This window comes from Podarcis tiliguerta (genome assembly GCF_965153285.1).
Source record: "Podarcis tiliguerta genome assembly, chromosome: 9".
Classification (NCBI taxonomy): domain Eukaryota; kingdom Metazoa; phylum Chordata; class Lepidosauria; order Squamata; family Lacertidae; genus Podarcis; species Podarcis tiliguerta.
Window position 1 is genome coordinate 34,008,140 of NC_139542.1, and position 18,770 is coordinate 34,026,909.

The 18,770-nt window shown below is 40.7% G+C and overlaps 1 protein-coding gene across 3 annotated transcripts in view; it reads right to left on the reverse strand.

Moving 5' to 3' along the window:
• The window catches only part of SLC7A11 (solute carrier family 7 member 11), a 96,760-nt gene that overhangs the window by 15,342 nt on the left and 62,648 nt on the right, over positions 1-18,770 (reverse strand). The gene's annotated exons all lie outside the window — the stretch shown is intronic.

An 18,770-nucleotide genomic window follows, 5' to 3' on the forward strand; every position in this document is an offset into this window, starting at 1 on the left:
TAATCCTCAAGCTGTAGCTTCACGTTTATTTATGAGATCAAAGGGACTGGACCTGGGAAGCCAGGAATCATATCTGAGCTCAGCTATGGGCCATTGGGTTGCCTTAGGCAAATCATTAGCAGCTTCAGTTCACCTTCTGAAAAATGTTAATACTTATCTCAAACAGTTGCCTCGATGATGAATGAGAGGATGGCTCTAAAGCACTTGACACATTTAAAGTGCTTTATATAGATTATTAATAACACTACTCTCTCCCGGCAACTCAGTTGTGAATATTACTGGTTGGATGTAAAGTACAGCTCCAGTAAATTTCCAGCAAAAGATATGATTGGAAAAATCAGGCCCATGAGAAGTGTGTGTATAAGTGAGTAAGTGAGATCAATGTATTCTAGAAATTCCAAAATTGACAGTCACCACAGGATTAAATATAAACTATATAAGGGGAAAATCAAAGATTGTAGTATTCAGCACAATCTCACAGGTGGACCTCATAAGATACCATGGATAGCACTGAACAGAAGTAGAAAGACACACAAACAAGATGGCTATGATATTTCACACCCGACAAGCAGGATGATCCTGAATGAACACAATATAAGCTTTTCTTTTCTTTTTTGAGGAGGCACAACAGTTCACTAGAACTCCAAAAGACAGAATTCAAAATGCCCTATGTTAATGGCTTTGTAAAGTCACGTTGCCATTTTGAGGACAGGCATTAAAATACAAAAGGAAGGCATTACAATACAAAAATCATGCAATGAAAGCTAATGATCTGTGCCCTCAACAACCAGTCTGCAAAATCTACTTGATCCATCCAGACTGGCGCTTCTGCCATCACCTCTCGAACCCATAAAACAAAGTTGCACAGGTGTGTACGAGTGCTGTTTCTGCTCATTATTCACCCCTGCATCCCGCCTCAACTGAGTTGAGGCCGAGACATTCTGTGGGAGTGGAAGATGGCATCCACAGCAGCCTCCTGGCATGGCCCTTCTTCCCTCAGTTTGTGCTTATGCCATGATAAAACCAATCTGCACACACTAGAATTGTCAGATTACACCAAGCATAGGCAAACTCGGCCCTCCAGATGTTTTGAGACTACCTAGCTAACAGGACCAATGTTCAGGGATGATGGGAATTGTAGTCTCAAAACATCTGGAGGGCCGAGTTTGCCTATGCCTGGATTATACCCTAGAAATTCTTCCTATGCTTTTAAAGCATGGATGGGAAACATTTTTTGGTCAACCTTCCAGAGGCCACATACCAGTGCTGGTCAGGGCCACATGTATGCCATCTTGGGTTCCAAGACGGTGAGCCCTTGAGCAGCCTCCAAAGCAGTCCTTCAAATAACCCAGTCCCAAAGACATTTAAGGTAGGCATTATTACCCTGTCGTCAATCTCAAGCTCAGCCAGGCCACCTTTTCAGCTCCATATCTTGGACTCTCTGCTCACATTTACAGCACTTATCAACCTTTAGAGAAAAAGCTTGGCGAGACACCTCTAGTACACATCTTAACGCCATCTTCTCTAAGAGTAAAAGTGGATTTACAAAGCAACTGGGGAGAAAGCACTCTCAGACCTGCATGTATTTGGCAGGCAGAGTCCAGGCTCATTATGCTGAGTAGCACTAACCCCTGCTGACAGACGGGTGGGGGTGGAAAGATAACGAGTCAGCAAGTGCCATTCATTACTCTCTGCTAAAAGACTGAGACTCTCTATGTCCCCAGAAGCCTTGAGCAGAATAAGAGGTTTCATGACCTCTGAGGTATGAATGCTTTAATGTAAAAGTGGTACCTCGCCTGCCTTCTTTCACTCTCTCAATACGACCAAGTCCCTAAGGGGTTGCAATCCATTAGCATGTAACACCAGCCAGTGTTACTTGTTAGATGGTGGCGTACAGCAAAACAAAAACAAAAAAAACTTTGACAAAAAGCAACTACTAATACTAATATGAAAGACCTGGTTTCCTGATTTCAGCAATGAGACGTTTTTATTTTCACCTTAAAAGTTATACTTCCCTTTCAATCACTGGGCAGTGCATTAGCCAACATCACAGCTCTGGTGCTAAAATACCATCTAGCACCTTTAAAAGACACCCTTCGTCTCACCAAGGTATTAAAATTGGTGAGGGTATGCTTTGTGTAATGACACAGTCATTTTAAACTAAAATTCCCAGCACCAATTACTGATTCATCAGTTAATTATTTGCTGTTAAATTCCTTTCCATGTCTCCAACAGCGTTCAGTGCAAGCAAGTAGCAAGTAGCCGTGTCTGTTATCTTCCACACACCCTGAACAGGCACATGGGCATACAACAGAACATTTTCTTGGGGTACAAACTAAAATCCCCAAAAGGAAACACTGAAATAGAAAGCATTTAAAAGAAAAATTACAAATGCAAAATGTCTGGAGATGATGATGGATGGAGGGAGGGAGAGGTATATATATACACACACATAAACATCATAAGATTAATAGGAATTCAGTCAATCTCACCATAGTGGGGGAATCAGAATTGTAAAGTAGGAAGGAACAATGAGTATCATCTAGTCCAACCCACTGAAATGCCCAACATGGGGCTTGAGCCCATGACCCTGAATTTAAGAGTCTCATGCACTACCGACTGAGATCTCATTTAGGAAGCCTGCAACCAGGTGTATGGACTGTCTGCTTAGTTTGACAGTTAGGTAATGCTGGCGGGCAATTGATGCTTCTTATGGGCCTTCAAACAGAACACTATCTGCTGCAAAGCAGGAAGAAGAGTTTGGATTTAATATCCCACTTTATCACTACCCGAAGGAGTCTCACAGCGGCTAACATTCTCCTTTCCCTTCCTCCCTCCACAACAAACACTCTGTGAGGCGAGTGGGGCTGAGAGACTTCAGAGAAGTGTGACTAGCCCAAGGTCACCCAGCAGCTGCATGTGGAGGAGTGGAGACGCAAACCCGGTTCACCAGATTACGAGTCTACCGCTCTTAACCACTACACCACACTGGCTCTCTGTGACATGTGGCCACCCTATTGCTACCTTTCCGACAGCATTTAGCATACCCCAAGGGAAAGTCTTGCCTTTCTTTGTTAATATAAAGCAATGCCCCATAGCCATTAAGCAATGGGATTGTAGTTCCTGTTTTTAAATTAAGCAGGTTTGGGATGATTACCCAGTAAAAATTACTGAATCAATCTACCATGTCAAAATAAAAGAAATCCAAAATAAATTGGGACAGTATCAACTGAGCTTTGCAGTAATGGCCAGAAGTTAACGTCACAGCTGAGTAAACCTTAATCAGCAAGCGTCTTGTGCTCTTTCACATAGCTACAATGACAGCAAATGAAGTCAGAGCCATTATTCTGTACTTCCAGACCATTTACAACTTTAGTATGTCAAAAAAAAATACCACCAGAGGCATTTCAAGATGTTTCTGTATAATATTTTCCTACAGGAACTTACATAAAGGATCTCAAGTATCTTTATTTTAAAGAATGAGGCGAGCATTCCTATGCCCTGTGTATGTATGTGTATGGAAAAAGCAAACAAAGCCTTCTCCTCCCCCCAAAAATTTTGGGAAGAGCTGGTGGCAAAAAAAACCAACGTTCTTTGCCAGGCCAATAAGTATGATATAATCCCTTGCATAATATAATCCCCTTTCAATTTCCCTTGCAGAGATTTCAGGAAGCTTCATATGCGACACGCAGGACACTGGCACCTACCAGTGTCATGTCCATACAAAAATAAATTATGATGGGTAGACATAAATTATTATGGATAGTCAGTCACATTCTTTATATTCTCTTGAGCACTTCTGGGTAGTACTCAAAACCATCCTCAATCTGGTGTATACATGGCCTGTATGTATAAACTTGGAGCAGGGCCTTCTGTGTAGCTGCCCCTTTTCTGGGGAACAACATGCCAGTTGCGATGTGGCAGGTGCCCACTATCTGCATTTCCAGAACCAATTGAGAATGTATGGAGATCTGGATGAAAACAGCATACACTGGCTCTCTTCAAAGCCTGCTGCTCTGCCCGCACACATAATTTCAATCCATCATTCTACACTGCTTATTTACAGAAAAAGTGAGATTGCTCTCTGTTAACCTAAACTCTTTCTTCCTGCATTCTTCAACTCAGAGCATGCATTATTACAAAAGAAGCTATTTCAGTAGCTTCCCACCCTTCTTCTTAAGTAGTATCCTTCCCCTTCACCTTTTGCAACAGTGAATTAACTGGAATATGATCACAAAGGACACAAGTGCCACCCTCCAGAATAATCTTGCACAAACAAGCTAGTTAGGAAGGCAAGGACTGTGCTTTTTATTTTAAGGATATGTATTTACCAGTACTCCTGACCCTTATTGATGCATATTTGAAATGCTAATGCATGTATTTCCTGTAATTTTTATTACAGTGGCCTTAGGCTATAAGTGATGGTTACGTTGGTTATTATGAAAGTGTGAAAAGAAAACATTTTGCTTTCCCTTCAGTCACTGTCAATACATTTCATTCCTAGAGTCAATGGGTTTTGAACGACAATGGATGTTTATGGCCTTGCAGCAGCTCATCCACTCTAAACTGAGGAGGCTGTGCAAAAAGCCGCTTCTCGCCCAACATGAACAAATACAGGGGAGAGGGAACAGGATTGCAGATTCTGTGCCAACTTCCAACTTCCATGAGTTCATTTGAATGTGTCAAGCTCAGGGGCAGAAAATGCCAATCTGCTCTCCATAGGCTCACTGAATGTGAACATGTCATATGAACAGATAGCAACACTCACAGGAGCCAACTCCTAGGGGCTGTGGGGGCCTTACCCCCCAATAAAATATTTGAGGAGGCCGGGGAGGGCAAAGTTGATGGGCATTGTCATTCAAATGGTGTGCATGCATTGCATCATGTGATCGATTATGTGGGACGGGACCCCCCCAAAAAAATTTTTTTTCAAGTTGGTACCCCTGGCAACACTTGGACAGAAGAGATGCAAATAAAACTTTGACCCCAAATCTCTATGGCAGGGATGGGGGAACCAGTACCCTACTCTAGCCTGGAGAAGAGGAGGTTAAGGGGTTAAGGGGTGATATGATAGCCATGTTCAAATATATAAAAGGATGTCACATAGAGGAGGGAGAAAGGTTGTTTTCTGCTGCTCCAGAGAAGCGGACACGGAGCAATGGATCCAAACTACAAGAAAGAAGATTCCACCTAAACATTAGGAAGAACTTCCTGACAGTAAGAGCTGTTTGACAGTGGAATTTGCTGCCAAGGAGTGTGGCGGAGTCTCCTTCTTTGGAGGTCTTTAAGCAGAGGCTTTATAACCATATGTCAGGAGTGCTCTGATGGTGCTTCCTACTTGGCAGGGGGTTGGACTCAATGGCCCTTGTGGTCTCTTCCAACTCTATGATTCTGTGATTCTATGGAGCAGTGGAGTAAGAAGTACATCACAGCAATCGTAGTAATTTGCATCTTGATAGTAAGATAGATCTTATTATCCATTATGTTCCTGGTTATACCTGGTCAGATCTGAGGAGGAGGCATTCCTGATCATATTGCAGACTGGCAGGATGCCTTCTTAGTGCATCTTGAATGTGGCCTCGGTAGTGGTACCCACTATCTGGAATCGCCTTCCATGTGCTGTTTGTGAGGTATAAACAGTCTCAGGTTTCAAATGCCTCTTTGTTCAAGCTTTCCCTGGCTCATAAGGTTCATCTCTCCTCTCCATTCTGATTTGTTTCAATGTTTTGCTGATGGTTTTATTAAGAGATGTTCTGTTTTTGTTGATCTATTTCTTCATACTTTTGGTCGCAATACCAGCTTTTTTTTAATAAAAAAAACCCCAACATCGTAGATGTTTAAAATTAGATTCCATGAAGGGGATGGGAGGAAGTCTCGAAATTCGGAGAATCTCTTGACACAGATATGTTTTTACTAGTTTGTGTTTTTTTCAACTTTGTATTTGTAAAACCAATAAAAATGATTTCTTTTTAAAAAAAACCATCAGCATGACCTTATTGTGTTTTATGTAACCCTCTTAGGGATTTTGCATATTGAGTGGTATACAAATATTATTAGTAAATAAATAAGACAAAGCAATTGAAGAATAAGAGGTGGAAATGGGAATGCAATATTTTGTCTTTTCAACATACCAAAGGGCATTCCCATTGAAACACCATGACTAGGGACACAAGTATTTCTTTCAAATTATCCATACCCCATGGGCACAGACTTAAGTGCACTCAGTGATATTTTGCCTTCAGTGGCTTATGGTATGCACTGTGATGGAAAGCTGAAATTAATTCATATATAAAGGGGACAATCTACATATAAAGGAGTAGGGGAATTTATTGTGGCAACTTTCCAAAATATTTTATTAAGGATGCATTAGAAATCCGTAACATTCAGACCATTAATCCAAACAGGATCAAGTGGTTCTAAGCTTTTCTACACTGAACAGCCCCAAGACACATCTTCGAGCACAGATTTCCCAAGTCTTAAAAACAAATAAAAGTATGGTGGCACAATTACAAAAAAGGATGAGGGGAAGAGTGAGAAATATTTTATTGCGCTAGATTCTCATGTGAATTTAGAATGATTAAATCTCTGAGCACCTGATTTATGAGCAAGAATTACAGTGCCCCCAGCCAAAATCATTTTAGTAGGGAGAGTGTTGGGGGTGAGAGAGAAAGAGAAGCTTACCGAAGTTTAATATCAAACTTACCGGCAGCATTATATGAACAGCGCTAGGCAATGAACTGGCATTCACTCTTGTGGACCTTAGAGGTAGAAATAAGGGCATTTTGAACCAGGGAAGGAACAGATTGGGTCTCACAGCACTGGGAAGCTGAGCCAAGAGAGACTGTATGCCACATATCAATAACATCACAGCCAGGGGAAAGGGATGGGAAGCATAGCAAAGGGAGGATGATGGTATTTAGAAATAAACTAGCCTGTCAGATTTCAATTTCCTGCCACTGTAATTATTGCAGCCTTTTGCCTGCAGATGAGCTTGTGACATAGACTGCTTTGCGGGTTGCGTTTATCATGAAAATCTGCTTCAAATGTTTGTAGAGGACAAAACCCCAAACCTTTTCATTGCAATAGAAGAGGCTGGCTAGGCTGCTCAACCTGACAATTACTCTGATGGAGCTTCTGAAACTAGTAATGCGCATACAAAACATTTTGTTCAGATGTAGTACAGTGAGGAAAATGTTCCTAACAGTTCTCTCTCTCTTTAAAGCAGCCCTGTGTTTTGACAATAGATTTTGATGGCTCCAAAATACAATTCCTTGAGTTCATATAGGCAAAAACAAAATGGAATCACCGTTTTCCAGTTTGCTACATTACACTCCATCATCGCTAACAGAGCTGCCAACAAAGATCACAAGGTGATTGCCTGCTGTATCCTGCCATGTGCATTGCAGTCCTATACATGTCTACTCAATTAGAAGCCTCATTCATTTCAGTGAAACTCACAGTCAAGTGTACATAGGATTGCAGCATAATAGTCCAGCATGCACTGAAATAGTATCATTCAAGAATTAATGGAATATAACACAAGGATGCAAAACCCGCGGCCTTCCCCATGTTGCTAGAATACAACTCCTACTACTGATCACTGGCCTTGCTAGCCAAGGCTAATGGGAGATGAGGTACAGCAGCATCTGCAGAGACACAGGTTTGCCATTATTAACCAGTCAGGCTCATGGCCAAACTACATGTTGCATTTAGCATGTTTTTTAAAAAATTGTGCATAAGCTAATCCTTTTTATTTTGAAGAAAAGGCAGCTAAAGATGATCTAGCTTATCTGTGTGGAGAGAACAATGGAAGAGTTTTAAGAAGAAAGATGGAGAGGAAGATGGGGGGCAGAGTCTGTGAACTGAAAATATAGGGGGCTGAGGCATTTCTCTTTGCAGAACTGATGTGTAACAGTGAGTTTACAGAGTTTACAGTGGAATTTGCTGCCAAGGAGTGTGGTGGAGTCTCCTTCTTTGGAGGTCTTTAAGCAGAGGCTTGACAACCATATGTCAGGAGTGCTCTGATAGTGTTTCCTGCTTGGCAGGGGGTTGGACTCGATGGCCCTTGTGGTCTATTCCAACTCTATGATTCTATGAGCAGAATGGAGAAGAGGAGAGCAACAATGGAGAGATTGGGGAGACAGTAATTTTTATTTGTAACATGAATATAGGGAACATGAAGACAGGGCTCCTATACCTTTAACAGGTGCACAGTAAAGGGCAATTTGATTCAGCAGGTGCAGACTTTCTCACTTGTGTGCCAAGCTACATCTGCCAAAAGGTTCATTTTCTATGCATCTGTAGTTTAAAGTTCAAAGCACAAGTATAAGTGCTTAAATAAATAGGAAGGTCATCCTTTGCCCCTGAGCAGCCTACACTGGGACAGCTGTTTCAAGATCTACCAAATTAACACATTCATGAGAGCTATCAAATATGCCCATGATGAGTGCTTTTTTAAAAACATTTTTTAAAAAATGTTTAGGGGTACTCTCATTTTGGCTCAAGAAAATCACCATTTCATAGTTGAAATTGGGGAAAATAAATGCAGTAAATGGACAAAAGTACAAAGATTCACAAAATGTTTAGGGGTATATGTACACCTGCGTCCCCCCAGAAAAAAAGCACTGCCCACGATTATAAAATATAAAGGATAGAGTTTTACCACTGAATTCAATTCTATTTAAAAGCAATTTTTTAAAAGGATACAAAATTTCAATAGTATTTATTCCATGTATCTGAAAGGATACATAATCTCTGCCTAATCTCTGCAGAAAGCAACATAATAATAAATTATTTTTATTATTCTCCCAGAAAAGCCTTTATATCTATGACTCCTTCATTCCAAAGTAGGATTCTTCAGTGATCAGTCCTTCCCAAACCCACCCCACCCCCGGAATTCTTAATTCATATTCCTACCCAACATAACTGTCCCAAAAGACCTAACATGATCATAAGCTTTCATCTAAAAGTGCTCTTAATTCAATTTAACAATTTATTCCAGAATTTCTGAAGTTCCTTCATCTTTCTATCAGAGAATTCAGTGTTCTAAGTCTAGATCAATTCCCAACTAGAGATTCACAAATGATTGCACAGCTGAGTTCTCAGAATTACTAGGATTAAAAAAAAAAAATTCTTCCAGGAGAGTTTCATAACAGCCAAGGTAAGAGCAATTTGTCTGCAATCAGCTCAGTATAGCTGACAGAGGAATTTAGCCTTCGCTGTTTCTGTGAGAGAGATCAGCATGGCCATGGGCTCTCAAGAGATAAAATATGAAGCCACCTGTCTTGCAATAGTTCAGTGCTGCTATATGAAACTCAACAAGCAACAAGTTCCCTTTTTAAAATGGGTATTCTAAAAATCCATACTACCCTCCCCCCCTTTCAGTGCAAAATTTATAGCAGCAAGTCATCAGGCATTTCTGCTAGGGAAAATGAGGGATATGAAACACAAGAGGTTGTGTTGCATTTGACTGTTAGCTTGTGCATTTGACTGGTTCTTTGTGCAGTAATCACGCACTGGGAGTCAAGGAAGCAACCAGTTAGCTTAGGGGATGCTACTGGACTTCAGCAGCCTTAGCCAATATGGCCAACAGTCAAAGATGGTGGCAATTGTAGTTTGGCTACATCTGTAAAGCCGCAGGTTCCTGGCCCCAGGTTGCTGGCCACCTCATAACAATGGAAAGGAGGTAAAACAAATCCCTGACCTTGGGTAATATGCAATGTTAATCCATTGATTGCAACAAGTTCTCCACGATATTTTTGAGCAGCAATACTGCAGAACAGGATTTGACAAAAAATCAGAAAATTTGGCTATGAAAACGTTCTGTTAGCTAAATGTTGAACAAAGCTCTATTTTTAGGAGTCCTGTGTTGAATTTGAAGATTATCAAAGGGAAAATAAGCTATTCATTGTTAGTTTTTAAAATTAGTAATGATGCTTTTTGAAAGAATGGCTTCAAAGAAAGAAAACCAGCAAGTGTACATATCCCAGGCACTTGATAAGAGAACCTCTGTGGTTTCCTCTTCTTCACTTAAGCCCTTGAAGTGGAGAGCTAACTTTTCTCATTGGTCTTTTTCAATCAGGTAGCATGGGCCACCAGGGTGACTGCTGAGCACTGGATCAATGTTTAATGAAATTAAAGCACACACTGCTCTCTTGGGCATTTCACAACAGCAGGGCAATATCAACTCCACACCCACTGAAATTCTTGGGGCAACAATACAGTAACTCCACACCTGCTGATATTCTCCAGGTGGGTCAGAAACACAGAAAACCTCTTTTGCAGGGGACTCAAATGCTCAAGAAACTGGAGAGCATTCAAGACATTTCACACATTTAAGCAGAAGCAAGACTAGCTCTAAAGCACCAGGGAGGTGCAGCCAATCACAACTTGAGGAATTGATATGTATTGGGACAGGTCAAATCCACCGCTGCTGCAAAACAGGAATTCAGAATCTGGACCAATAAGTGAATACAAAGAGCCACTGGCTTCAGTGAGTGGTCCTGTCAGCGTTCTGGGATCTCATGACGTTGCCTGCTGACATTGGCCTTGAATGTGAGGATACAATTCTTTCCTGAGTCGCTGAAAGTCACAAGTATTGGTCAGACTCACCAAAAGGCGTGAGGAGGGGTGTTTGCTTACAAACAATAACTTGTCCATCAGGGGCAGAGGAAGGGGGGTGCAGTAGGTGCTGGCCACCCCGGGTGTACCCACTGAGGTGGTGGTGACAAAATGCCAGGCGGCACTCACCGCGGGGCCTGCAGCGCGGCCAAGCTACAGCCCGCCCACTGCCTCCTCCCCAGCTGTAGGGTGGCTGAGTAGGAGGAGGCAGGCAGACTCCAGAGCAGGCAGGTGCCCGAGCGGCTTCCTCCGCCGCTGTTGCCCATCCAGAGAGGAGCCATTTTTTCAATGTAAAACTTTGCGGATGTCCATGTGTTTGACTGTTACTTGGATGCTGTGTAACATGATCTTGTGTAACATGATCTTGCAGCCCTACTGTATACTATTAGCCTTTTCCCAAAACATTTTAATCTTGTAGGTACTTGTTATGACCAAAACAAATAGATCTTGACTGAAATGAATATTCATGCAGTCCAGAATTTTCACTGATCACAGACCGAAGATTGGCATGGTGACATCTGGACCCTTGGCAGGCATATCAACACACCCTTTGTCACAGATAAAGTGTACAAAGGCAAACTATCTGCTAAAGAGAACCTGCACACCTGTAATTTTTGCATTAAAATACAGAGACAATTGCTGTTGAAGCTGGAAACAGGAGGTTAGAAAGTCATCTGATCTTAAAGTGCTTTGGGCTCTTTTCTCAGAAAAGCAATTCAAAAAAAAATCAGATAGGTTTTTCAGAAAGTACCCTCCAGTGACTGAGATTACTAAAGCCTTAAAGCTGCGGCTAGAGATAATCTCCATTTCCCATGATATGATATTACAGCAAATGACTCTCTTCACAGACAACAAAATCCAGAAATGGAAAGCTGAAATCAGGACAAGAGAACAGGAAAACAACAGAAAGTGAGGGGGGAAACCTCTCTCTATCCCAAATATTCTCAAATTGTGACCCAATTTGAAACAGCCTGCCAGCCCATGTTGCATCAACCACCCAGGTGCCCACAAAACGCCTTCTTTTGCAGTCAGGTAGCAACAACTGATGGTTTCTCAAGCTTTTCTGAACTACCCTGTACGGTGAGGGGGCCATGCTCAACTCAGTGTGGCACAAGTTGTACAGGGCTCTTATAAACAATTGCTATAGCGCCCTTCACAAACGTATTGCCAAGACCCAGGGCAAAACCAGCAGGAGACAAGGTCACTAGTTCATGCAGACTGCAAGGATCAACTGTGCTTTGGATCCATATCTAATCCCCCTTCGGAACTGCCAAACAGATGTACCCTAAAGATACACATTCTGGTCAAGCAGGCAAAGCAAAAACATTTGACACCCCCTCCCACTATGCACACATACACACTACTACACCCCCCACCCTAATTTTCGTTTCCTTGTTTTGTAATGCTAATTGCCCCCATCTAGCTTGCCCATCTGGTTTACGCAATCTGCTGTAATTACTGTTACTGCCATTGGCAGGAAGTTGTTGCCACTTCCATCTGTGCTTTATGTAGCATTAACTACCACTGGCTCCTTCTACTGCTGTTGCCCAAGTAGGACCCAAGGATTAAAACAAACAAACAAGTTCTTGATTTAAAAAAAAATCAATAGTACAATGATCTTCTTTCTGTACATTTTGGTTAAAGCAACAGGGTTACACAGCAAAATGAAACATCTTCCTCATAGTTTCTCCATATTGTAAATTGAAATGAACGTAAGTACACAAATATTAAATACTATACCAGTCCTCCACAGCTCATGTCGTGCTAAGGCTGTGATCTTACACTGGTAGGGGTAAGCCCCACTAAATTTACTTCTGAGTAAACATGTCTAGGATTGTGCTGTAAATGAAACTGTTTTGTAAGTTAAATTCAACTCAACAGTCCCATCACATTGCTAGTCCCTATTTGTTTCATGCAGCCCCACCAAAACAACAATCCTTCAGATAAGTTCTGTGGGTGCCAGCATGAGAACATGCATAGAATCTATGGATAGTATTGACAATGGGAATGGTATATAATCATGCAGGCAGAAATAATGGGTTAAAAATAAAAGACACTGCACTTCTGTTCAACCATCTAAAAATCTTTATGGAGTGTTTAGTCCAAAAGTTGCCTGTATTTTTGGATCAGTTGGCCTACTCTAGATGTGTACATTAAATTGCATTAAAGAATGTGAAATTCTGAAAAGTATTTTAAATTAACATTACTATAGTCACTTTTCAAACAAATTATCTCATCTCCTGTGGCCTTTTCAAAGGCCAGTTAAAGCTCAAATGCCAACTTGCAAAAAGAGTTTATTGGTAGATTATAAAATTCTAAAGATAAAGGACTGTAATGGAAATGCAAACAGATCATTAATATTGCTAGTGTTGGGCCACCAGCCAGATTTGCTGGGCAACAACATTCACCATGCTCCTTTAGGAAAGAAATGTTTTTGTTTTTATTTCAGGAAATGAGTTTTATAAGACACACATTTGCTGAATTTCTATTTGCACAACTATACGTGACTGTACTGTGATTAATAATGACCAGGTTATATAGGCAGAAAATGTACTTGCCAAGTTAATCTGCTTTGTTTATCATAATGGGCAGGTTCTCTTTCTGAGTTAATATATTACAAGTGCATGAAGAGCTGGCTGCTTCTGAAACTTCAGTCAAAGCCTCAATTTCTTATGGCTTAAAGAATATTAATATCTAATAAAAAGCAGAATTGTATTAAAACTATAGTCCTGTTTAGGCATTAGGAAGAGGGCAATATAAACACAGGAGAGGGTCAGCAGGGGCAGGCACATGAGCCCCAATTATGCAGGGTTCAAAAATGCACAAGGAGCCTCCATGGATATAGAAGGTTTCCCATTTCAGAAGGTGAAGCCAACGAGAACAGTGGCAGGGGTAAAGCTCATATTCACTGCATTATAAGTTTGAATTTCCCTTTTCCCAATACTTCAGGAGGACGTATGTGTGTGCATTGAATCCAGGCTAAGTTAATCATATTTATGACACATTAAAATGAATGTGAAAATTTAGTTATACTGACTTAAGTCCCATCAATTTCAATCAGTGGAAATTAAGTGCTACTAGCTTAATAACCAATGCATATCCAGTCCTATGCATTTCATTTTACCAGAGTTGGATTAGTCATCATGCTTGGTCTGATGCAGGTAAGATCCTCAGTTTAAACAGAATGCTCATCCCAACCCAGTCTGGAAGACTACCACAGCATATCCTGAACATGCAATGGACCCCACACTCCATATAGATGGACAGGGAGAAGAAAAGCTAAGATTTCATGCATCATGACTGCAACAGAGGCAAAATGGATGAATATTTTGTCCCTACAGGATTCCACATGACTACAGGCTAGGGTTGTGTGTGTATTCCAGCTTCCATTTGTTATTGGATGGTCCATGATAAAAGAGATCTATTTTTCACCCAGATTTCTAGCAATTAAATTTTACTTACAGGACAGCTTCCTCCACTACACCTGAGGATAGCAGTCTAGCTTTGGAGGCACATGGCAGTCTATAAGTGACACACAGCTCTCTTGTTCAACATCTCACTGCCATTACTCCCCAGAATTTGACACCTGAGGCAACTGGCTCACTCTGCCTAGTGGTATAGTGGTATCAGTCTTTTATGGCCTTGTTAACTGTTTTATATTGGTTTCAATGTTCTTCAGTATTTTTTCGATGTTTTATTGTTCTAAGTTGTTTGGTGGGGCTCTTTTTGGAGCAAAAGGGTACTATAGAAATGTTTTAAAAATAAATGCAATAAAATCTACACACATACAACAATATTGCACTTTCCAGTACAGTGCAAAAGAAAGGGTGGTCTGGTTTGCACATAACACTAATCTATGGTTTATTAAGTCATGGCTTGGCGTTATGAGTGAACTCAGCCCAGAGGTTTAGCTATGAGGCATGCTTACTGCTAACAAATCCCAATCTGGAAACCAGGGAGTTCTATCCAGTGTAGTGCTAAGTTAAAGTAACTTAGCAGTATACTTGTTGCAGTGGTGGAACATTGCTGTGCAAGGGAAACAAAAGTACCAGTGCACCAGATTGTGCAGCGTAAGAGTATACACAAGCACATGGCCAAAGATGGGGGCACAGCAGATTTCATAATCTGTTGTTGTACAACAAGCTTCCACTAGCACAGCTGTTGCACTGGATTCCTTTGATGCATAGCTTTTAAACTGCACCATCTGCTAGCACAAGGTGTCTTGCACTAATGGACAGAACACACTGGATACGGCTCAGTGTTTGTTGTTTGAATACAAACCTTTGGTTACAAACCTTATTTTATTTTATCTTTGGCTTGGTTGTTAACATGTGAACCCAGTCAAACCCCACCCCATATGTTCACCAAATTACAATGGCACAAAGCAAGAGCAGCTGGAAAACATAACCATATATTAGGACAACTTGTGGTTTGTTAATCAAGCCATAGCTTAGTGGGAATCAGGCTATTTTTTGTACAGTCTGGACCTCTGACCTAAGGATTTGGGATAGTTCTATGTGCTCTGCACAGGTAATAGTCAACATCTAGTTAAGATTTATGCGTGAAAGAGTTACTTTAAAAAAAAAACCAACCCAGCTAGTTACATTGACCCGGATATAAAAGTCTAAAAGTATTTCTAGACCATAAACCATATTGAATAAAAGTGAAAGGAAATGCTGTCAGCCTTGCCCTTCAATTTTATTTTAAGGTACCTGGACACCTTTTAAATTTACATGAGCAAATGAGCTATAGAATAGCATTTGAGGGATTAATGTATGTCACTTTTGATTACCTCAAGATAAAATATTACAATATAATCCTACCATTTTTACACCATTTACTTGGCATAGTGGCCTTAGAGGAATGAACAAATTGACTTTGAGCCAAATGTATTTTTTATGCATATGTGAAGCAGAACAACACACACACACACACAAAATTAAGCACAGGGTACTCAAACAATTCCTTAAAACAGAGCACTTTAGTCTCAATAAGAAGTTAAAAAAGACAAAAACATATTCTGATGATAGCTCATGGGCAGCATGAATATTTAACACATTGTGCATGGAAATGCCCCTTACATTAAAGACACTAAGAGAAAAATATAGCTTGTTCCTTTCGTCTAACATTTACATATGTGATTTGAAAAGAAAAAATAATTGTGCTTATTAAGGAACAGCTTCTAATTCATGTTAAATCCAGCTAAAGTTTCCTTCATATGCTCAATAGATAAGAGCAATATTTCCTTTTTGAAAAATGATATGCCAAATGTTTGAATATATGGTTTCATCTATACCTGCTTAACTCCCTATTCAAATAATCAGGGCTCACAGTGTAATCCTATACATGTCTACTAAGAATTAAGTACCCTCTGGTTCAATGGAGCTCTGATAGAGTTTGACTCTATAGAGAGGTACTTAACTTTGACAAAAATCTGAAAGGGGGATGCTGGTGCCCTCCAGCTGCTGGTGAACTTCCAATGCCCACAAGCCCCAGCCAACATGACTAAAGGTCAAGGATTCTGGGACTTGCAGTCCAGCAACATCTGGGATTCCACACTCCTAGACTAGATCATTATGTCATTTCTTGGTTTGTGCATTCAGTGAAAAACAAAGAAAGTGAAAGGGTAGTATGGAAATGCACTCATTGAAAGATTCAATGAATGAGTTTTACTCATGTGCAAAGTCTGAGCAATCAACGTTATCTGACGCTGATAAGGAATTTTCCTCAAGTTGGTGATTGAGACTTTCCAGAAGTAATGTTTTGTTTTATCTTGTCTCATCTGGACTCTTTAGCATGTGACTTGCATCACTTGTTTAAGCCATCTAGGCTGATTTGCGCCGCAGGCACTTGTATGTAATGCATTTGCTTTCTTCTTGTGCCTTCCTGTGATCTTGCCAGTGGCGAGGGGAATGTTTAGTTTTTAAAGTTATGTGGTTTTGCTGCCAGCACTACTTCCCACTATAGGTGAGTTGCCATCTCACTTTGACTCATCAGCTATAACTAAGTGAGGATACACACAGACCAATGCCTGAAGATGTAGTGAAACTACCTAACAAATTCCTCAAAAGCAGTCTCAGGAAATTGCAGAGAGGTGTAAACTTGAAGACAAGGAAAACTCACTTAAAGTTTGACCTGCATGCCATTAATTATGGTCTCCCTAATGTTCACAGTATCTATAAATATCCCCAAGCTACCAACAGTAGATAAACAGCTCTAAGCTGGATCCAAACCAGAAGATCCATTCTGCATTTCAAGGTTATCATTTATACAAGTGTGCCCCCAAATATGCATTCCTACAGGAGGGGGGCTAGCAATGTGTCCTATCTTCTGAAGAAGTGACCTGCAGAAGAAGCTCACGTCCACATTACTTTTAAAGCATGTTTATACCACCCCACTTTAACAGTCATGGCCTTCCCCACAAAGAATTCTGCAAGTTGTAGTTTGCTCCCTCACAGAGTAGCAATTTGCATCCTTAACAAACCACAATTTCCAGGATTATTTGGGGGAACCCATGTACTTTAAATGGGAGGAAAGACAACATGTTAACTAAAGGAGTGCACAAAGGAAGCATATTGCTTCTCTCTTCTAGACCAGCCAGTCATGCATCACCCAAAAAGAGGATAAGAATTTGCACAGATTTCCCATATTGTCATCTATAAATATAGAAACAAATTTTAAGGGAAATACAATACACCTCACCACAGTGTGACAGATCACACTGGGTGATTTGTGTACCTGAACTGCAGGCCACAAGCTGCTAACTGTTGATGGGCTCCTGGGCTCCTGTTGTTATGGTTCTTCATCTTTAAACTAGACTTGGACTGGACAGCCCTCAAAATAGAGAGTGCTGTCCTCCACAGTGCATGGCCACCCTGCTGTCTTCTGCCAACCCCATTCTACCCCTTGGTACTTGGGAATGTCCCATGGCTGAGTGTGCATGTGTGTCTAGAAATTAGGCACTATGGCAGAGTGCAGTAGATTCAAGGGCTCTAGATTTTGGCAAGTCGAAATACCCTGGGATGCTCTGCCCCCCACCCTTCACTCAGTGAAGTGATAACAAAGGATCTCAGTATGAAATCATGTGAGATCATAGCACCCAAAATGGCTGCTGTGCTCTTGTGAGAGAAAACGGGATGGGACAGCCCTTTTTTTTCTGGGACACTTGTGTGGTATGCTATCAGCCCTATATTCAAAAGAAGGCACAATCAAGCTTCAAGACTTCAAATCTCAAAATATGAATACACTCTCCAAAGTGAACTGTTACCAGTTAGGCTACAAAGTAAATGATGTTTCTAAAACATTGAGCATCCAACAGTTCCCATTCTGTCACTGTCCACCTTTCAAAAGAGCTCAGGGCATGTGAGTAAAGTTAGACCTATCAGGCTTGATATTTAAAGTATCGTGTGAGTTATTGGTTTAACTAAGACTGATAGTACATCAGATTGCAGCATGCCAAAAAATTTAAAGGGCTGGAATTCACCAACATGTTGGAAGCACTGTGACATTTGGGAAGCTGCTCACCTCTCATTTATCTATGTCGACATCACCTTCCTCAAGTCTGGAAATATCTTCAGTATTATGCTTCGTCTTTTCATTTCTCATTGACTCAAGATGTGTTGACTTTCAGCCATTAATTAATATAAATAGGAAGCAGACAGTGCATTAATTAAATATGACACTCAGATTATTTAAATCTGATATTAAAAACCCACAAAGATCATTCAGGCCATTCTGATACTCTGCTTTCCCAAAATGAGTGATTATATCAAGCCCTGGCAACTTGCTCCAAGTCTGCTGCATCTTGGCTCCAAAGGACAGAAGGAATAAATGAAGTGAGAAGAACACTGGAAAAGCCTAATAGACAAACTGACTAATCTCACACCCCAAGGTCATAGCAAAGCAATTCATTCTCTGTATTCCAACAGGCACTAGACATGATTTATCAATCTGAGAGTAGGCTTACAAACACTATACATCTCAATAATACATTCTTTGCACAGTGTAACTTTTTAAACAATGATTGATTACCTGGATGGCCTCAAACTTATTTAACAAATGGAAACAGAACATTTGCAAACTTTCATGTTTAAACAAGGAATTGCTCTATGTACATTTTGCCACAAATTCTAGTAAGGATTTATGACAAA